This window comes from Sorex araneus, chromosome 9 (assembly GCF_027595985.1).
Source record: "Sorex araneus isolate mSorAra2 chromosome 9, mSorAra2.pri, whole genome shotgun sequence".
NCBI classification, from domain to species: Eukaryota; Metazoa; Chordata; class Mammalia; order Eulipotyphla; family Soricidae; genus Sorex; species Sorex araneus.
Window position 1 is genome coordinate 21,037,726 of NC_073310.1, and position 21,831 is coordinate 21,059,556.

Here is a 21,831-nt window from a genome sequence, read left to right on the forward strand (position 1 = left end):
ACTTTCTCAAGGAAAATATATGAATGGCAAAACGGCACAAGAAAAAATACTCTTCATCACTAATCATCAGGGTGATGCAGATCAAAACAACTGATATCACCTCACACAACAGAGACTGGCACACATCCAAAAGAACAAAAAAGTAACCGGTGTTGGAGAGGATGTGGGGAGAAAGGGACCCTTCTACACTGCTGGTGTGAATGCCGACTGGTTCAGCCCTTTTGGAAAATAATATGGACTCTTCTCAAAAAATCAGAAATTGAGCTTCCATTTGACCCAGCAATAACAGTTCTGGAAATGTATCGCAGAGAGGCAAAATAGCATAGTCGAAAAGGAATCTGCACTTATATGTTCATTATGTTCATTATAAGTGCAATAAGTGCACTGTTTGCAATAGTCAGAATCTGGAAAAAATCCAAGCACATGAGAACAATTGACTGGTTAAAGAAACTTTGTTTCATCTACACAATGGAATACTATGCAGCTGTCAGAAAAGATGAAGTCATGAATTTTGCATATAAGTGGATCAACATGGAAAGTATCATGCTAAGCGAAATGAGTCAGACAGAGAGAGAGAGACATAGAATGATAGCACTCATCTGTGGAATATAAAATAACAGACTGGGAGACTAACACCCAAGAATAGTAGAAAAATACCAGGAGGTTGGCTTCATGGCTTGGAAGCTGGCCTCAAATGCTGGGGGAAAAGGCAGATAGAGAAGAGAACACCAAGTAAAGTGTTTGGAAGACCCGTTTGGGTTGGGAGGTGTGTGCTGAAAGTGGACTATAGATTGAACATGATGGCCACTCAATATCTCTATTGCAAACCATAACACCCAAAAGAAGAGAGAGAACAAAAGGGAATACCCTGCCACAGAGGTGGGGTAGTGTAGGGGAGATGGGATGGGACGGGAGGGATACTGGGATCATAGGTGGTGAGAATGGGCACTGGTGAAGTGATGGGTACTAGAGCATTGTATGACTGAAACACAAGCATGAAAATATGTAAATCTGTAACTATACATTCAAAGTGATTCACTAATAAAAATAGTAAATTATTAAAAAAATGAAGTAAAATTTGCATAGAACCATAATATCTAAAGGAATTATGGGAGTAAAGGGAAAACTAATGAAATGCACTTCATTCCCTGCTTTAAACTACAATTTAAAGCTAGGTTTTACATGTTTATATTTCAATATCTTTCATAAGTATTTATTTTATTATATAATTGATGTACTCTTCACACTTCAAATTATTCTGCCTATCTACACAATCAGCACTCTGATTAAGAAATACATTTTTCTGTAACTAAAATAACTAATTGGATTTAATCTGTCTAGTGATGACTTGAGAATCAAACACAGATGATAAGAAAGAAACCATGCATTTGTTATTAATCAGATTAACGATTTTAATTTAAAAACATTAATTTGAAAATCAGAGAGTTAGTACAGAGGTAAAAGGACTTGCTTCACACATGATCAAACTTGTTCAATCCCTGGCACCATATATGATCTTACAGCATTGCCAGGAGCAATATCTGAGTATAGAGACAGAAGCAAGCCCTGAGCACCACTGGATGTGGTCCAAAAACTAAGAGCACAAGTCAAATTACATTATTTTTCAACATGACAAAACCAACGTGAGGTTAATGATGGCTAACTTTGACCATCCCATTGCCTTTGCTAAATTGGAAGTCCGCTCTAACTTGTTTCATCTTCTCCAGAGATTATTATTGGAACAAGAGATTATGGTGCCTCCACAATTCACATCAGCAGGGTGTTATGCCATTTGTTTTTCTGAAGATAGGAATGATTTTCCAGCTTTCTTATGTCTGCTGTTAAAATAAATGCCATAATTTAATGATGAAACATTTAAACAATTGTCTCAAAATCTGCTGTACATTGAAGCTGGTCCGTGTAATCCTGGCTTGTTATCAGGATTACAAGGGAGATATCAGTCCAAATCAGGCAGTGAAACTTGGGGTGTTCCACCTACACTCTCATGCTTCATCATTGCTTCTGAACAAGGCTCAGAATTATGTCCAGGGGAAACCATGTCTCTTCACACCCCATAAATGGTCTCTGTGATTTCCTAAGGACAAGCATGGTAGGAAGACTTGCTACCCATTCAAGAAGGAGGAGGTTAGAGTGTTCAAAAGAATGCATTACCACTGGAGACTCGATGACTGGGGTGAAGGGGAGTGGGGGCAAGGTAAGATTTTGCACAGCCAAAAACTTCTAGAGAATAAATACAGTATCAATGTCCCCGGGGATGGGGGAAACTGATGCGGGACGGTCTCTCAGTGTATTAATCATTGTGCTGCCTCTTCTTTGTGTGAGGTTGCATCTCCTAACTCTCGAAATTTCCTCCAGGGGGCATCATGGTAACACTGAGCAGGTGGAGAATGAGAACCCTTATTTGCATGAAGCCCTGTGCCCTCTGATGTGTTGAAATACATGAAAAGGCCCCAGGGCTCCACACACCAACTCAGGAGGCTGAGGAGGTCATATCCTGTGAGTTTCCCACCATGGCCTGGATGATTCTTCTGCTCAGTCTCCTCTCCTATGGGTCAGGTTAGAAGAAAGGACTCTGCATCCTGGTGGGGAGAAGGGGAGGTGGCCATGAGGCAGGGATGCAGGACAACCATCATCTTTTGTGATTGTCTCTCTCCTGTCATTTGCAGGGGTGGATTCCCAGACAGTGGTGATCCAGGAGCCGTCACTATCTGTATTGTCAGGAGAGACTGCCACCATCACTTGCGGCCTCAGCACAGGGTCAGTCTCTACAAGTAACTACCCAAATTGGTACCAGCAGATACCAGGTCATGCTCCCCGTGGTATTATAGATAGCACAAATAACCGACCCTCTGGGATCCCTGATCGCTTCTCTGGATCCATCTCTGGGAACAAAGCCGTCCTCACCATCACGAGGGCTCTTACAGAGGATGAAGCTGAGTATTATTGTTTTCTGTACCTGAGCAGTGGCACTTACACAGTGATGTGAAACCAGGGAGAAGTGCAACCAAAATCTTCAGATGTTCACAAGGTCTCATTATTTAATGGAGGAAAGAGAAAACACAAAATGCAAACACACAGGGAAGTAGAGGCAGCTAGATCTTAATGGGGGGTTCATCAATATGCTTCATTATTTCTCTTCAAGGTGTGTCCATTTTTCTAAGGTGACTCCTAAGCCTGTTCGCTCTCTCCTCTCCTTCCTATAATGATGGTGACAAAGAAAAACTTCAAACTATGTAACCCACAGTGAGACTCAGGGAACAACCAACTTACTAAAAGTCTTCTAATTCAAACAGTACTGTCATATTGATTTTTATTAACTATACAGGCAGGTGAAATTAGTATTTCCTTTAGCATTGAAATGGGAATGTTACTGGAAATTTAGTGGAAATTTCAGCTAACTCAGCCTCCTGAGTCACAAACTTCTGTTGGGGCACAAAGATCTATTTCAACCAGCACTCCAGGTGATGTTTATAAACACTGATATTTGAAAAATACCTCTACTTCTACATTACGCAGTTAGTTCCAAGAGTGTTCATTGAAAAAGTCACCAAAGCCAACCTTTGGCACAGACTCATATAACTTAGAATGTCAAGAAAGTTGGGAATGGAGGTAGGAGAATGATATGTACATATGTGTGTATGTGTGTGTGTGCGTGTAAGCACATAAGTTCAACCTTTAACATCATGTTAGTAATGTCTTATAGAAGGGTTTAATGGCTTCTGGGTGAAATACAACAATCTTCACACACTTTCCTCTCAGAAACTTTTTTTGGTCTCATTTTTAGCAGGTTATTCATAACAAGCTATACAAAGTAAACTATTTTGATTCTGCCTTGGGCAGGGTTTGGGGTTCATGATGGAAATGTGGTGGAAAGGTGTAATGATGATAGGATTGGTGTTGTATTTAAATATTGTGAACACTGCTGGTGAGAATGCCGGCTGGTTCAGCCCTTTTGGAAAACAATATGGACGATTCTCAAAAAATTAGAAATTGAGCTTCCATTTGACCCAGCAATACCACTCTTGGGAATATATCCTGAAGAGGCAAAAAGGTATAGTAGAAATGACATCTGCATTTCTATGTTCATTGCAGCACTGTTTACAATAGCCACAATCTGGAAAAAACCAGAGTGCCCAAAAACAGATGACTGGTTAAAGAAACTTTGGTACATCTACACAGTGGAATACCATGCAGCTGTTAGAAAAGATGGAGTCATGAAATTTGCATATAAATGGATCAACATCGAAAATATCATGTTGAGTGAAATGAATCAGAAAGAAAGAGACAGACATAGAAAGATTGCACTCATATGTGGAATATAAAGTAGCAGAGAGGTACGAGCTTGCAATGATGCAATTTCTGGCAGAAATTTCTCTGGATTAGTTACTAAAATACTAAAATACAGAAATCCAAAGCTGTGCAGCCGCTCAACCTCATATCTCTTCATTCTCAGCAATGGAAAACAAATTATCAAATTTTTCCTTTTCAGCAGGTTTGACTTTGGGGGAGAGAAACTCCAAACAATAATAGTGAGTTTTTTGTTGAAATATTGAAGGTAATCAAAGTAAAGTGAAAGAAAAATGAAATTTATCAGTTACACAGGCGGGGTGGGGCCTGGGGAGGTGGGGGTTGGGGGGAGGTATACTGTGGTTCTTGGTGGTGGAATATTTGCACTGGTGAAGGGATGGGTTTTTGGGCATTGTATAACTGAGACTTAAACCTGAAAGCTTTGTAACTTTCCACATGGTGATTCAATTAAAAAAATAAAATAAAAAAAACAAAAAAAGAACTATTATGAACAACCTTATAAAAATAAAATTTAAAAATAAATTTTAAAAAATTAAACAAAAGTGTTCAAATCATAAAGGGGAAAGAAAGCAAGAACAATTCCCATACTGGGAAAATGTGCAACCGCAGAATCAAAGTGCTTGCTTCCTCATTAGCTGCCCCATAGGGAGGACAGGGCAGTGTCAATCCTCACATCCTGAAACAACAGGATCTGGCCAAATGAACAAAAATAAACATCAAATTAAAATGTCAGGTATAATATGTTCCTTTCAAACAATCTTGAAATCATTATAAAATGAAATGAGGAACTCTGCTTCCTCTTTCCACAGAACCAGAAATTGACATGAATATGCCATATTTATATCACTTGAAAATGAAATACAGAGATTTAAATTTGAAATAGGAAATAAAATGTACTTAAAATAATATTTGTGGGCTGGATCAATAGCAAATAGCAAATAGCATTTGCCTTGCACTCGTCCGAACCAGGTTCGATTCCCAGCATCCAATATGGACCCCTGGGTACTGCCAGGAATAATCCCTGAGTGCAGAGCCAGGAGTGACCCCTGAGCATCACTGCGTGTGACCCAAAAAGCAAAAAAAAAAATTGAGACAACTAAGGGAAAATCCTGATCAAATTTAAATCCCAAACACAATACAAAGACAGCTCAGAGGCCAGACCCCTCTTCAAATCATATTGAAATACATAGTAGTCAGTGAAGGTAGTCTACCAAGGCTATGTGTTCTTACTAAATTATTGTGTGATACAGTAGAAATGACATCTGTACCTACATATTCATTACAACACTGTTCACAATAGCCAAAATATGGAAACAACCCAAGTGCCCTAAAACAGATGACTGGTTAAAGAAACCTTTGTACATCTACACAATGGAATACTATGCAGCTGTTAGGAGAGATGAAGTCATGAAATTTGCTTATAGATGGATAAACATGGAGAATATCATGCTAAGTGAAATGAGTCAGAAAGAGAGGGACAGACATAGAGGGACTGCACTCATTTGTGGATTGTAGCATCACAGGAGGCTGACACCCAAGGACGGTAGATACAAGGGCCAGGGAGATTGTCCCATAGCTGGAAGCCTGCTTCATGAGTGGAGGGGAGAAGGCAGATGGAAGAGAGAAGGGATCACCAAGAAAATGATGGCTGGAGGAACCAGTTGGGATGGGAGATGCATGCCGAAAGTAGATAATGGAACAAATATGATGACCTCTCAGTGTCTATGTTGCAAGTTATAATGCCCAAAAGTATGGGAAATATTATCTGCCATAGATGCAGGGGGAGGGTGGGAAAGGGGGATATACTGGGGATATTTGTGGTGGGGAATGCGCACTGGTGGAGGGATGGGTGTTTGATCATTGTGAGATTGTAACCCAAACATGAAAGCTTGTAACTATTTCACTGTGATTGTATAAAATTTAAAAAAATTAAAAATAAATGTATAAATAAAATAAAATTTAAAAAATAGTTGTGCGATATTTGAGGCTATCAAATTCAAAATTCTTTTAATGAATTTTGAAGTATTTGCTGACATGCTGACTTTTGAATACACCTAATGTGAACTTTATTTTCCCCCATAAATTTCCATCATCACAATCCCCTGAATGTTCAAATCTTGCAAACAGCTCAATTATCTAATATTCTGTAAGAGTTGACCCAACACATTTTTCCTTCTGTAGCAGATTTCTGGGTTTCCTAGCATGTTGAATATTTATCCCTATAACTGTCATAGAAAGGGACTCCTGGGAGTGAGATACCACATGAACACTGGAATGCAAAATACTCAATTCAGCAAAAACTATGGTGAGAAAATTTAAAAGGTGGATCTGTCACTCTTGGTTTCAAAAGAGATTATTAAGGTACACTTTGTAATGTGGTGCCAGGCCACCATTTAAATACACATGTAGATCATAGGCACAGGAATAAGAGGTCAGAAAATCACCCAAACACTTATATTCAAGTGATCAAGAAAACTCAGTGGGGAGTGGGAGTGGGATATTATCTTCAACAAATAATGTTACAGAAATTCATATAAACATTGAAGGAAACTGAATTCTGTCTTAAGTCACATAAGAGAAAAAATCAAAATGATTTAATTATTTAAGCATTAGATCTTAACATAAGAGAGATTCTAGAAAACAAAATCCTCATAACAATTATCTTAGTAATAATTTTTTAGATATGATGCCACCACTTGAATCAATGAATCCCAAAAGAACAAGTGGGACTATATTATGATAAAATATTGCTGGGACTGGAGTGAGCGCTCAGAAGACTGAGACCACACAAAGAATGTTTTGCATTTGGGAGGCCAGGGATCAATCCTTGTCACTGCATGATCCCCTAGAAACTCTGGGAACAGCCTCCAAACTTACCAGTAGCCCCTAAACATCACCATGTGTGGTCTCCGAGTACAACAAACAAGTTTCTGCACTGAAGACTGAAACATTTAACAGGAAGCAGAGACAATCTAAGGAAAGGGAGAAGACATTTGCAAGTCACATATCAGAATAGTGAAGACTGTTAAAAATACAGAATTGGAACATAGGGCACAACGTCATGATCAGAGAGGAGTTTGTTTGAGAGACAGCACCTGAGTGCTAACTACCAAAGACCCCAGAGAACATGCTGGAGAAATCTCTTCTGAGGAAACCCAGTGGAATACAGAGAATACACCCCAGGTCAAGTCATGAGGAGGACACTAAGAGGTGACCTGTTATGACCCTGAGCAAGGGGAACAGTGCACAGGGCAGTAGTAAAGTAGATACACTGTTTCAGGCCTGGATTTCATTAAAAGGCATAAATATTTAATTAGAATCATTTTTGTATAAGGCAAGACGTATAGTGATAATGATGAGAAATGAAAGAAAGCCAATGCATATTTCATTAATCTTATGTGCATTGGCTTTCATTTCTCATCATTATCACTACACGTCTTGCCTTATTAAAAATGTACTTACAGTTTGGAATTACAAAGTAGATCATGTTTTTCCTTCAGGGTACGATTTAAGTAAACATGTTAGTTAACTTCACCAGTTCTGGAAAGCAGTAACATCTCTACCTATTTCGTTACCTCTAAAATACCCTTGGTCCTCTCCATTCCTTCTGACCCATAGATAATATTAGTGGACATGGTAATAAAAGTGTTCTGTTGATCAACCCAAAGAGTCTAGACACTGTATTTCTGCCTATTTTTGCTTGTTTGTTTTTCTTATCAATAGAAATTTTTATTTCTTATTTTAATATGCCACTTTGGGGGATAAATCCCATTTTATAGTGTTTTGAGTCTTCTCAAAAAAAAATCTGAAGATAAATTGTTGTAACTCCATATAATTATATTTTCTTAGAGCAAATGGGAGTTGTGATCTCTTATACGTTAGTGAAACTCTGTGAGTCATATCTTCAGCTCTAGTCCTCCCACCTTAGCCCTGTTCAATCACACCCAGATACTTGTTCTGAGATTTCCTAATTGGACCTGTGCTGGAGGAGACGAGTTTGAAAGTACTCACAGAGCAGCAAGTTTACTGAAGTGGCCCGAGAGTTCAAAAAGATGAAAATTATAGATTACTGACTGGGTAAGAAAGTTCTCCCCAAAATTATCTTTCAGTTCCAAGATTTTCTAGAGAAAAATATAGGACTGAGGTCTCCACATGGGGGTAGATATAGTTGATGTATATCAACCCACAGCACTCAGTATCTGTCACTCTATAGTCACTGTCTGTGTGAGGTCTCACTATCTGCCTCTTTCAAGATCTCCTTCAGGAGATATCAGAGCTACACTGGGAAATAAAGAGAAATGAAACTGATTTGCATGAAGTGCCTTCTTCTCTGGGACTCTGGGACATGAAAAGATCCCAGGACACCGACACAAGCCAGAAAATGAAGAAGACCACATCTATCAGTATCTCCATTATATTATAGAGAGCTTTTACTCAGCTTTCCCTCAAATGGTTTAATCAGGCAAGTGGATTCTATATCCTTGGGGTCTCGGGGTATTCTGTTTTAGATACATATTCTCAGACTGTGGTAACCTTGGAGTCATCACTGTATATAGGACACCTGTTCTCTTATCAGAGGGTGAGTGAGTAGTATAGGTAGGGAACGGAGACACAAAACTTTGGTTCAGTCTTTCCTGTTCTAAGAAAAATTTATTCTTGTTTAGAGGTTGGTCTAAACACATCCAAACGGGGCCTTTGTTCCTCAAGCCTCCAGGTAGGAAAGAGCAGAAATGTTTTCTGTGTTCAACCCTGGTGGTCACTGCAGATTAATATTATTTTTCCCATCCCAATTTATAATAAAAGCTTACATAATGGCTAATTCAAGGAGAAAGATTGTGGTGGAAGATAACACATACAGGATAATTCAGGAACACATTTGCTGATCAACTCAGAAAAAAATCACTCATACTTAATGTGATGATTTAACTGACTGAAAAACCTGAATCTAATTGCCTGAAAATGAAATTGTTTCTGATTTCTTCTGAATAATCACAAAGACTAATACTAACAAAAGGACAAATGAACCAAATACAGAATATCGTTCAGATTCTTTTGCCAAATTCTCCATAGTAGACCAATAATAAATAAACAGAAAATATACATCCACTGAAAAGTCCATATGAAAAGAAAGGCAATAAAATATGAATTGACCTTTTAAAATATGTCTAGATATTCACAGTATAAGATAAGAATTTAACACAAAAACTTATGACCTATATAATTAGTAAATTATAAAGTAAAAAATGAATTAGATACCACCATACAATATAATAGTTTAATGTACTGACAACTATTTGAAAATGAAAAGATGGAGAAATCATAACAACTAAAGTCTATACCCAATAACCAAATGATCAAGATTAACATAATACCTAATTATAGTTAAATAGAAAATGTATATAAGACAACTCTATAAAATTATTGAATTTTTCTGTAAATGTAAAATTCTTACAGAAAGAAAGAATCCCCATCACAAACACATAAGGAAAAGAAAAAAATATATTCTTTTTCCTGGGCCTGTTTTTAAGATTTGCCAGGCCTAATATTTGTACTGCAAACAATCTCATAATAGCCTGTAAAACTTGTTTTTCCAGGAAATACTCATGGCTTACTACTGACTGTGTTCTCAGGGATCACTTCTAGTAAGCTTGGGAGATCATATGAGATGTTGGCATTGAACCCTGATCACTCACATGCAAGGGAGGTACTTTCCCCACTGAACTATAGCTCAACCCTAAGACAAAAATTTTTAACATTAAACATGATGTCACCTTGATTGACACCTAAAACCAATAAAAATATTTCTGAAATAAAGTGAGTTATGAATACAAAAAAAGGGAAAATTACCTAAGTGATAATTGCTAAATGGGTGTAAGGCAGAATCGAAACTTTGAGGAGGATATTGAAAAGAAGTAAAGAAGTATCAACAAGGAGTAGCAAAGATTGAGTCAGAGTAATCATACTAGAGAGTATTGGAAGGGTACTGAGTTGATCCCTAACAATATTTTGAATGACTTCTATTTAAAAACAAAAGCAAAATTAAAACTTAATTCTCAGCAATGGAAAACAAATTATCAAATGCTTCCTTTCCAGCAGGTCTGACTTTAGCGGGGGGGGGGGGAAACTCCAAAAAATAATGAGTTTTTTGTTGAAATGTTGAATGTAACCAAAGTAAAGAGGAAGTAAAGTAAAATTTATCAGGTACACAGGCGGGGAGGGAGGCTGGGGGTTGGGGAGGTGGGGGGGAGGTTTACTGTGGTTCTTGGTGGTGGAATATGTGCACTGGTGAAGGGATGGGTGTTTGAGCATTGTGTAACTGAGACAAACTGAAAGTTTTGTAACTTTACACGTGATTTAATAAAAATAAATGAATTTAAAAAAAGAAAACTTTAAGAATTTGATTTTACATGGCAAAAAATTATCATTTTAAAAATTAAAAAACACTTATGAAAAAACTCTTTGCTCTGAATAATTAAAATACACTAAACATTATCTTGAGATATCAACAGGGGGCATTGATGCTTTTGAAGTGAACAAGGCCCGCAGCAAGTTCAGACTGAAGAAGTGCCAACAGGTGCTTCCTCCCAAGGGACTATCCTAGCTCAAAGCTAGCCCAAGTTTCCCCTTCACTGAAGAGCTAGTTCTTCACTGAAGACACAGAAATGGGGGAGGGGATTTATGCTAAATGGCTGAGATTTGCGGCATGCACACCCAACACAAACCCTTCCCCCAGGTCAGAGGGACATAAAAGAGGACCCAGAGTCCTGTGTCAGCTGTGAGGCCACGATGTCCTTGAGAGTCTGCACCATGAGCAGGAGTCTTCTCTTCCTCCTCGTCCTTCTTGTCCTTACTCACTGCCAACGTTCATGGAGATTCAAGTGACCAACTTTTGGGGAATTTCTCTGACTTCCATTTTCATTCCTGATGTGCTTCTGTTTCCATTTCAGGGTCCAGTTCTCAGGCTGTGGTGACTCAGGAGCCTTCACTGACTGTGAACCCAGGAGGGACAGTCGTTCTCACATGTGCTTCCAGCACTGGAGCAGTCACTGATGGTCACTATCCATACTGGTTCCAGCAGAAGTCTGGTCAAGCTCCAAGAACTATGATTTACAATACAAACAAAAAACACTCCTGGACTCCGGCCCGGTTCTCAGGTTCCATCCTTGGGGACAAAGCTGCCCTCACAATCTCAGGGGTCCAATCAGAGGATGAGGCTGAATACTATTGTTGGCTGTTATACAGTAATGCTTGACACAGTGACAAATTTAGATGAGGTACCAGTACATAAATTAGCTGCCCTTGTTACCTTGGGTCTATGAGTAATCGTGCTATGTAGTTGCTGTAAATCTCTATGCATTTAAAGCTTTACTCAACTCTATAACATTTGAAATATTCTTTGAATTTTCACTAATCTTTTAATTTAAAATTTTATTCTTTATCATGAGTAGTGATTTGGCAAGTTGTTCATAATACAGTTATTTCAGTCATTCAATGTTCCAACGCCAATCCCACCATCAGTGTGTTTTTCCCTCCACCAATATGTCCAAACCACCACTCGAGCTTGCCCTCTTAGCAGGCACAAACAAATTTGCTTCATATTGCTTATTGTAACATAAATCATTGCTCTGGGAGTTTGACCAGATTTCTGCTGGAACCAGTATGGATAGTGACCATCAGTGACAGTCACTTTCTCCCCTTCTCCCTCTGCCACCCAGGACCCAGGGTTATTGGGTTTCTGTCTCTCCAGGCAGAAAAGAACTTCAGAAGTAGACAAACAGTGAAGTAAAGCAGATTATATTTGGAGGTTTTGAAGGGAATAGGGGAGAGAAAGTGGAGAGAGCACCAAGTAATGTGCTCAAGAGAGAAACCAGGCTTCTCCAAGGGCAGAAGGAGCCTCAACACATCCCAGTATTAGACATGAAAACATGAAAGCACACATCTAAAGTGGGGAGATGCTGGCAACACATGTACTTGGGCAACACATGTGCTCAGGTAACACATGTGCCTGGCCACGTGGGCACAAGAGCACATGGGTTTGGGCATCATATCTTCGCCCCTCCTTTGTTTAAGGTGGCTTTTACAGGGTTTCTCCAATGTGCCCCCCATGTGGGGCTTCACCTAGGTCAAAGTCCATTGTTAAGGAGGTTGTCAAATGGGGTAGAGTTGGGAGTGGTGATGGACTTCTTTGAAATTCCTTTCTGGCCTTTTACTCCTGATGGAGCTTCTGTCAAGGGGTGTCAGCCTCCTCAGGGTCCATTGCTGGAGCCAGGGGAGTGTCTTATCAGGCCTTAGTTCCTGTTTTCTTCAAGGTTGGTCTTTGCAACTTGAGAGCTATTACTTCCCAGGAAATTTACTGCCATCATCTGGGGAGGAGAGCTTCCCTATCTGCCTATATCACTATTATGTGTCGAGTTGGATTAATGTATTTTCTTAACTTGCTTTTTAGACTTTATGTGGAATTTGTAAACTGAAGGGTTAGACTAAGGATATTTACTCATAATGTTGAGTTTGCCTTATATATGGACACTCCTGAACATGTCTTGATTAGAGGTGTATTGTTAATGCAAGGATGAAATCAAACGAGTAGAGAGGTCTCTGTTAGAGTAGCATAAATTCTGAGCTGAGGGATGAGAGTGAGCTCTGCAGCCTCCCTCTCCTTAGGCAGCTCTATGGTCCCTGCTTTCCCAGCACTTCATGTTATCAGTAATCACTCATCTTTGGTCTGGTCCTTACCTGAAGGTTCTGTTGCCAGGTCTTTTAGAGGGTTTCAACAGGAAGAGATCTAGGAGATACACATGTAAGATTGTCAGCAACAGACTCAAAAGCAATCACAGTGAAGAGATTCTCTGTGAAATCTAGAAAAAAAAACTGAATATAGTCTATAGATATTCTATTTTTGTGGGTTTTTCAGGGAGGAAAAGGCATCACAGCCAGCTATGCTCAAGGGTTACTCGTGGCTCTTCACTCAGGAATTACTCTTGGCAGTTCTCTGGGGACCAGATTTGATGCTGAAGATGAAATTCAGTTTGGGGACATCTAAGGCAAACCCCCGACCCACTGTACTATTACTCTAGCCCTTATCACATTTTTTTGTGCTTTAGATGTTGCATTTACTTTAGTATTTTAGATCAGTGTTTGTAACTGTTTTTACACCGTTGAACTAGTACCTCTGCTGCAAACAGATATATGACCTATCAGAACTGTTCATTTATTACCAGTGTAGTAAATTGGTGGATTAAATCTTTCTATACCTGTGGACAGGTCCATTGAATGGTTGTTAAAGAATGCTGTTCCAGCCTTTGAAGAACAGGAATCACTGTGGATGAATATAGTCTCAGTAATGAGTGTGGGCATGGATACAACACGTGATTTGTGTAACAAAAGGCTTGATGCAAAGATGTGCTTTTCTTTTGAGTAGGCCACAGAAGAGCTTGTGGATTAGGTAAATTCTTTTTTTTTTTTTGCTTTTTTGGGGTCACACCCAGTGATGCTCAGGGGTTACTCCTGGCTTTGCACTCAGGATTTACTCCTGATGTTCTTGGGGGACCATATGGGATGCCGGGGATCGAACCAGGGTCGACCACGTGCAAAGCAAAAGCCCTACCCACTGGGCTATTGCTCCGGCCCCAAGATAAATTCTAAATTTATCTCCACCAGCTTAAACTCCACCTGCCTCCCCTGGGGATCAAAGGATAAATTGTAAGTCACCATCCTGGATAAGCTCCATGCTAACATACACATAGATGGATACTAAGGCTATAGGTATCTCCTAAAGCAGGGATTTGTGTAATTGTCCCTTTTAGTATTGACTCACTGGCTATTTGCTGGAGGTTTCATTTCCACCATTGTTGGCGAATATCTGTTTCCACTCTAGTGCTGAACTATGGAGTCTGCTCTCTGGTGTCTCTGTTCTCTATAGATATACACCTCGCTGTGATTCGAGATGAAACTTACCTCCTTGCAAATCAAGGTAGCCTGGAGAGACATCAATAATATATTTACGCTTACTGTGACCTGTTTCAAAGTCTTCCACAGTCTTTCACTATGGGCCCTTGCTCCTCCAACCATTGGGTCACTTTTCATAACTGAAATTTCATTTCATTAATAAATCCATTGAGATATTGGAGAAAACATGTAGCATAATTACTCGTCTACTATTTTTCTGCTGAAGGCTTTATGATCCATTGTTTTCATTACATTTTGACTATAAACTTAAGCAATGGGTTGAGACAAATAGTTGTGAGATCATTCTTTCCCCGTTGGATAGATTGCAATGGCATATATTGAGGATATTTCAGGTAGCCTTTTGACCTTTTCTCTAAACAGACTGTGTGACCATGTCAGTCCAGCTGCCTTCTTATCTACTGAAGTAATGGCACTCACAGCCACTCTATGTTTAATGCCATAAAGTAAAGCAACTCAGAAGATAGACAGAGCAGCTTTCAGTGTAGTTTCAGTTGCTTGAATCACATCAACTCTGTCAGGATCCCAAAATATCAATAAATTGATAATCTCTTCCAGATTTCTCCCAGAATGACCATCAATCATCACCCCTTCTTTCAGCAAACCTGTATATACTAAAAGTCATGCTCGGGGGGAAGACTGAGTATACAAATAAGACATGTGGTACATGTGATAGCATGTTCTCTCCACTGTGTCTGTGCACACAACTTTGTGTCTCACCACGCCTAGATACTTAAACATCACTTCCTTCTCATTGGCAAAAGATTTCCCGCATCTTTTTCAAAGTAACAAATAAAAACACAGTCTCATGCTCAATTAGTAAAACTAAAAGCAAAATATTTTCAGTTCATATATGCTTGAAACAATATTTTTAATGTTGGAGATACACTTCTTCAACTCTGACAACTGATGAATAACAAAGGAGAATCTGGTGACCTGCACAGGAGGATCTATGACAATTTTTTTATCTAAGAGCATATGGTATGAAAAAACAGGGGCTCATATATGACCACTCAATAAAGGCTGGACCAGTTGGCATTCCTACCAACAGTGAAGAAGCGTCCCTTTTTCTCCACATCCAAGCCAGCACAGGTTGCTTTGAACATGCTTCAATTAGCACAGAAGAATCCTCGAGCTTAGATTCTCTGCTCAAAAGAGGAAAGAAAAGTGGAAAAGGAGAAGGAAGAAGTGCTGATTCATGAAGTATCCTCCTTGCAAAACTCCTCCATACAGTTCCTTTCCGGAAAATCACAGACACTGAAGTTAGTTACTTTGGGACCTAACAACTTCAGATCAGAGAAAGGAAGGTTTGAAGCTAGAAAAGAGACAAGCAAAGGTGAATGTTCTCATCAGTGGACACTAGAGGGGGCAGTGTGCCATGTACTTAGAGCAAGCTCTGCAATGAGATGCAGCCCCAGGCCCTGCTGCCCTGTCTAGTGCATGTCACTGACGTGGAGCAACTCAGAAACTCTGCCATGGTCACACTGCTGAGTGACCCTCAGGAACTCATTTGTATGACAGCCCCACCTCCACAGGGGGAAGCAGGTATAAGGAGAACTTGGAGGTTGGTCCTGAGCTGAGGAAGTCTGACACATTACAGCATTGGGTTGTCTCCACCATGGCCTGGGCTCCTCTCCTGCTCACATTTCTGGCTCACTGCACAGGTCAGGGGACTCTCTGGGTTGGTGGGAGAAATTAGCAAAGGATGCTCTGCTTCTTTATAACATCTCATCTTAAGCCCTTGGTCTTACATCTGTTTACAGGGGTCACTTCTCAGAATGTGGTGATTCAAGAATCGTCATTGTCCACAAACCCTGGGGGTACAGTTACATTCACCTGTGGCTCCAGCACTGGGGCTGTCACCACCAATAATTATGCTGATTGGATTCAACAGAAGCCCTACCAGAAGCCCCAGGCTCTAATAAGTTATACCAGTCATAGGCATCCAGATGTTCCTGCCCGATTCTCTGGCTCCCTGCTTGGAAACAAGGCAGTGCTCACCATCACTGGAGCCAAGGAAGAGGACGAGGCTGAGTATTTCTGTGCTCTGTGGTTCAGCAACCATTTCCACAGTGACAGATACAAGTGGGAAGTGAGACATAAACCTGAGCTAAGCTTCATCTTTTGCTGCTGAGTAGAGCAGGTCCTCTCATGAAGTCACCCAGCTCAAGATCTTCTCTATTTTGTTGGTGGAAAATGGCAACAACTCTTCAATGCTAATTTTCAAATAAACAAAATTGTTCCAGGGCTTGATGAACTCCTTCACTTTTATACTGTTGTCCTATGACCTACCCTCACATTGAGTTAGGATTTACTCTATTTTGTTATTTTTTCTTACACAGCTAAACACAGTAAAATTTTCAGGTATGAACAAGTTATGCTATTACTGCAAAGTTAATTACATTTTCTCAAAAGAAGCCTCATAGTGTCCATTCTCACTAGGGCTCAGGATGGAAACAATAGTTTATGCATTTATAACATATATTTTCATTTTATACAATATAAGTATTTGTATTGCTATAAATTCATATGCATAAAATATAACATAAATCATATATGCAATATTTGAAAATTAATTCAAATTATATCCTATAGCCACTATTTTCCAGAAAAGTATTAAAAATTTTTATGAAATAAAGGAATTTCTATTCTGGAAAATTTTCAAAACTTGTTAATATGAGGAAGTAAACAGGGGACATCGATGCTTTTGATGTTTTGGATTTGGGGCTGGGGACTGTTGTATTTTGAGGGGGGGTGTGTGTGGACATACCTTAAATGATCATGCTTCGGTGATGGTCCAGGATCTGTACTCAGGAATTAATCCTGACAGGTGCATGAGACCATATGGGAAGCCAGGGATAGAACCTGGGCCAGGGGCATTCAAGGCAAGGGATTTACCCACTGTACTGTCCCTCCAGCCCCATGACACTATTGAAGTGAACAAGGCCTGCAGAAAATCCAGATTTATGAGCCCCAGAAAATCTAAATCTCTCTGGTCTGAACTAGACGTGCCAACAGGTGCTTCCTCCTAGGGGACTAACCCAGCCCCCAACCATCCCAGGCTTGCCCCTCCCAGCAGAGCTAGTCCTTAATTGAAGACACAGTTGGGGTTGGGCATGTATGCTAAAGGGCCAGGTTTTCAGCAAGCACACCCAACAATAACACTTCCCTCAGGACCAGAGGAACATGAAAGAGGCCCTAGAGGTCAACTATGGGGTCAGTGTGTCCTTGAAAGTCATACTATGAGTAAACTCCTCTCTTCTTTCTTCTTGTTCTCTTCTTTACTCGCTGGCCAGGTTTGTGGATATTTTCTTAAATGATTTTTTGAAAATTATTTATTTTTTTATTGAATAACTGTGAAATACAGTTACAAATTTTCATATTTGATCCACCACCAAACCCCCACATACCTCCCTCCCACTCCCCCTCTGCCTGTGTGGCAGACATTTTTCACTTTACTCTTTCCTTACTTTGATTACATTCAATTTTCAACAGGAATCTCACTATTATTATTTGGAAGTTTTCCTCCAACAGTCAGACATGCTGGATGGCATCAATAGATTGTATGTTTTCATTGTTTGGAAAAGGTCTGTCCCAGTCCCGAATCCCGGACCATGATAGTAGCTGCTCAGTGTCGCTGGGGCTCCATCTGGAGAAGGCGTACCGGCTGTACCTCCTTAGTCTGGCTCCCCAGTGTTGCTGGACTGGTCTTGGGTCCGGAGCATTCTCCGGCCTGCGTGGCTTACCAGAATTCCTGAATTCTTCCGGTTTGTGGATATTTCGATGACCAGCCTTTGGAGGATTTATTGGACTTCAATCTTCATTCCTGACATGCTTCTGTTTCCATTTCAGTGTCCAGTTCTCAGGCTGTGGTGAATCAGCCTTCACTGACCATGTACACACAAGGGACAATAATTTCACATTTAGTCTCAGCCTGGAGCAGTCACTGATGGTCAGTCTTCATACTGGTTTCAACAGAAGACTGGTCAAGCTCCCAAGATACTAATTGATGACACATCCAAAACACTGCTGACTTTGGCCTGATTCTCTATCTCTCTCCTTGAGAACCCAGCTGCCCTCACCCTCTCTGGGGCCCAGCAGAGCAGTGATGCAGGAGCAGGGAAAGCTTGTCTCTGTGTTCTTTACAAGGTTCTAGATTCTTCAATATTTGTAGGAATGCTCCACGTCATGGAAACCGACCTCACATGCTGGAGGAAAAGGCAGCTCAGATAGAGAGGGGAACACCAAATAAAAGATATTGGGAGGACCCATTCGGGTTGAAAGATGTGTGACAAAAGTAGACCATAGACAGAACATAATGACTGCTCAATACCTCTTTTAGAAACCACAACACCCAACACAAGAGAGGGAGCACAAGGGAATACCTTGCCACAGAGGCATGGCAGGGTGGAGGGGATGGGGTGGGGGTGGTGGGAGGGATGCTGGGACCATTGGTGGTGGAAAATGGGCACTGGTGGAGGGATGGGTACTCGATCATTGTATGACTGAAATGCAAGCATGAAAGTTTATAAGTCTGTAACTGTACCTCACGGTGATTCACTAATATTAAAAAAAAAGACAAAAAAAGATGCTCAAAGTTAGAAAATAGAAATAGGTCTTAGAAATTAAGAACAATAGAGAGGCTCAGTTTAGAAGTAAGTTAGATATGATTCCTGTGTGTGTGTGTGTGTTTGGGTGGAGGGACTGAGGGGGTTTTATAAAAACTGGGTCTTCATTCGCGTTGAAAGATGCAAGCTGAAAGTAGACTATAGATCGAACATGATGGCCACTCAAAGCCACTCAATAACTCTATTGCAAACTACGACACCGAAAAAGAGCGAGAACAAAAGGGAATGCCCTGCACAGAGGCAGGGTTGGGTGGTGTAGGGTGGGGTGGGGGTAGTGAGAGGGATACTGGGATCATTGGTGAAGGAGAACGGGCAGTGGTGGAGGGATGGGTAAACGATCACTGTATGAGTGAAATGCAAACACAAAAGTTCATAAGTTTGTGACTGTACCTCACAGTGATTCTATAATAAAAAATTAATTAAAAAAAAAACAAAAAAAAACCATAAAAACCAAAACAGGATCTTTGTGCTACTTGCCAAGTTACTAGCTTTTCATGAGTAGTTAGGGATCTTACACTGTGAGCTGGCTGATTAAGGTCTTTGGGGTTATCTGCTTTACCATTTAAGATAGGTACTGCCCATTTTCTTTTAGTGGCTAATGAGCCTAAGCTCTGTGGTAGGAGGTGGTACTTTTGTCTTGGGAAATTTCAAACTTCCCTTCCTCAGAAAGGTAAACCCTAGATGTGTGGGGATGATTAAATTGTGGAATGAAGACATCTAAAAACGGACTTTTTTTTTTCATCAACTACTAATGAGAAACTGAGGTTCCCTCTTTCATTCCCTCCTCTCAAAGAAAAAAAATTGTGACTGCAGTCAGGAAATAGAGAATCAGATTGCTCAAGGTACTTCCTGCTTAGGGGCATCAATAGGGTTCCAGTGCAGTGAAGGTGTCTTAGGAAGAAGGATGCGGGGAGGTCTGCAGTAACATGCCTTAGTCCCTTGTGTCCGTGGTTACACATTCGTCACCCTCTGTGGTTTAATGGCCTCAAGCATAAGGCACTGTAGCACTGTCTTCCCGTTTTTCATGGATTTGCTCGAGTGGGCACCAGTATCGTCTCCATTGTGAGACTTGTTGTTAGTATTTTTGGTATATCAAATATGCCATGGGTAGCTTGCCAGGTTTTGCCGTGCTGGCAAGATGCTTTGGTAGCTTGCTGGGCTCTCCGAGAGGGATGGAGGAATCAATCCAGGTTGGCTGCATGTAAGGCAAATGCCCTACCCGGTGTGCTATCTCACCAGCCCTCAATCATAGAGTCCTCAAACATAGAAGAAACAAATTAGACAAGAAGGCTATAAGACCAGGTCCAGTTGTAGTCAGAAGACCACCATGGATTAAAAAAAGGCAGGACTTAAAAGAGCCAAGATTTAGTATTTACCATGGAAATCATGCCTGAGAAGCCTGTTCCCACAATTAGGGAATCTTTTAGTGAGTTGAAGATTGGTCTGTATTTGTCTAAATTTTTTCATCAAAGAAGCAAAATACCTTTCTATGCGTAGCACACCAATGATGGACTGATGAAACCTCACCTTTACGCGATGGGTAAAATATTTCAAGGTCAAAAGCCAATTATTCCCAATACAATGGAGAACTTTAGAATTTATTTTTTTAGTTTGTGGTATTGGAACATAGTCATACAAACAGGGGAAAGGAAGTTGAGATGATTATCTAAGAGTAGAATCTCCATTCTGGATGGCGTCAACAAATATAACTTAAAGTACTGTGAACGAGAGACAAGTTTTGTAAGGTGTACAAGAGGTAAGCGCCAAAGGTTTTAATCGATTTGTTCAAGCGGACACCAGTAAGTCTCTCATTGAGATTCTTCTTGTTACTGTTTTTGGCATATCCAATACGCACAGGTAGCTTGCCAGGCTCTGCCGTGTGGGCTCCGTACTCTCAGTAGCTTGCCAGGCTCTCTGAGAGGGGCAGAGAAATCAAACATGGGTCGGCCATGTGAAAGGCGAAAGCCCAACCACTGTGCTATCGCTCCAGCAAAAAGGTTTTAATGTGGGTAAATAATTAAAGATCTTAAGAAAACCTTGCTTAGTGCTAGTCTGCCCTAGAATGCATCAGACCCAGTAATTGAAGTTACTTAACCCCTCCAATTCCAGCGGTTCTGTAGGAGCATCCTCAAGCACTTTAATTAGGAATGGGTGGGATGCTCAGCCAGAGGAAATACAGGATGGAAAGGATTTCAAGTTCCCTTTTATCTACAACAGAGTTTGTTTTGTTTTCATTTAAGAACTGAGAACTTGGTCCCCGGCACCATCTTGCCGCATTCAGCATTGAAGAAACCCAGTGGGCACGACAACACTGGAGATTTCTCCATGCCCCATACCAAGCCAATATCTCTGGGATGCCCCAGATGGAGCAGGTGCAGTCTCGCTGCCTTCTCCAGATGGAATCCCAGTGACCATGAGCTTCTATAAGCATGTCTCCAGTATGTGGCTATCAGAACTATTCCTCTGACCTTTCCTGATACGCAATGTGAGCAATGAAAAATAAATTATCTAGCATCTGCCCCTGGCCAAAACTAGAGAGAGAGCAGTGACATGTGGGGCCTCACAGCATGGGGGATGGAACCAGCTCCTCTCCCCACCCTGGCGAGGCCCTGAACAGCAATGATCCCAGAGGCACACAGGACAATCTTGGACCCAGTGTCTTTGGGCAGAAATGCATCTGGACTGAGCATTAAACTACTGCCCAGTATTCAACATGGTGCCACCCTGGGGGCGGGAAAGTGTTTTTCCCTCCCATCTTTTCTCCCTGGCAGTGTGGTGGCCACCAGCTTTTCAGAGCCTATTGGAGAGCCAGGCATGAGACTGAAGTGACGTTTCACATGAAGCCTCTCCGGATGGGAGGTGGAATAGGCCCCTCTTCCTGCCCTGATGAGGCCCCGAGTTGCTGCCCACA

General features: G+C 40.7%; 1 pseudogene; it reads left to right on the plus strand.

Annotated features, from left to right (window-relative positions):
• Positions 1-1,655: 1,655 nt before the first annotated feature.
• Positions 1,656-16,426, plus strand: LOC129407053 (uncharacterized; annotated as a pseudogene).
• Positions 16,427-21,831: the final 5,405 nt, after the last annotated feature.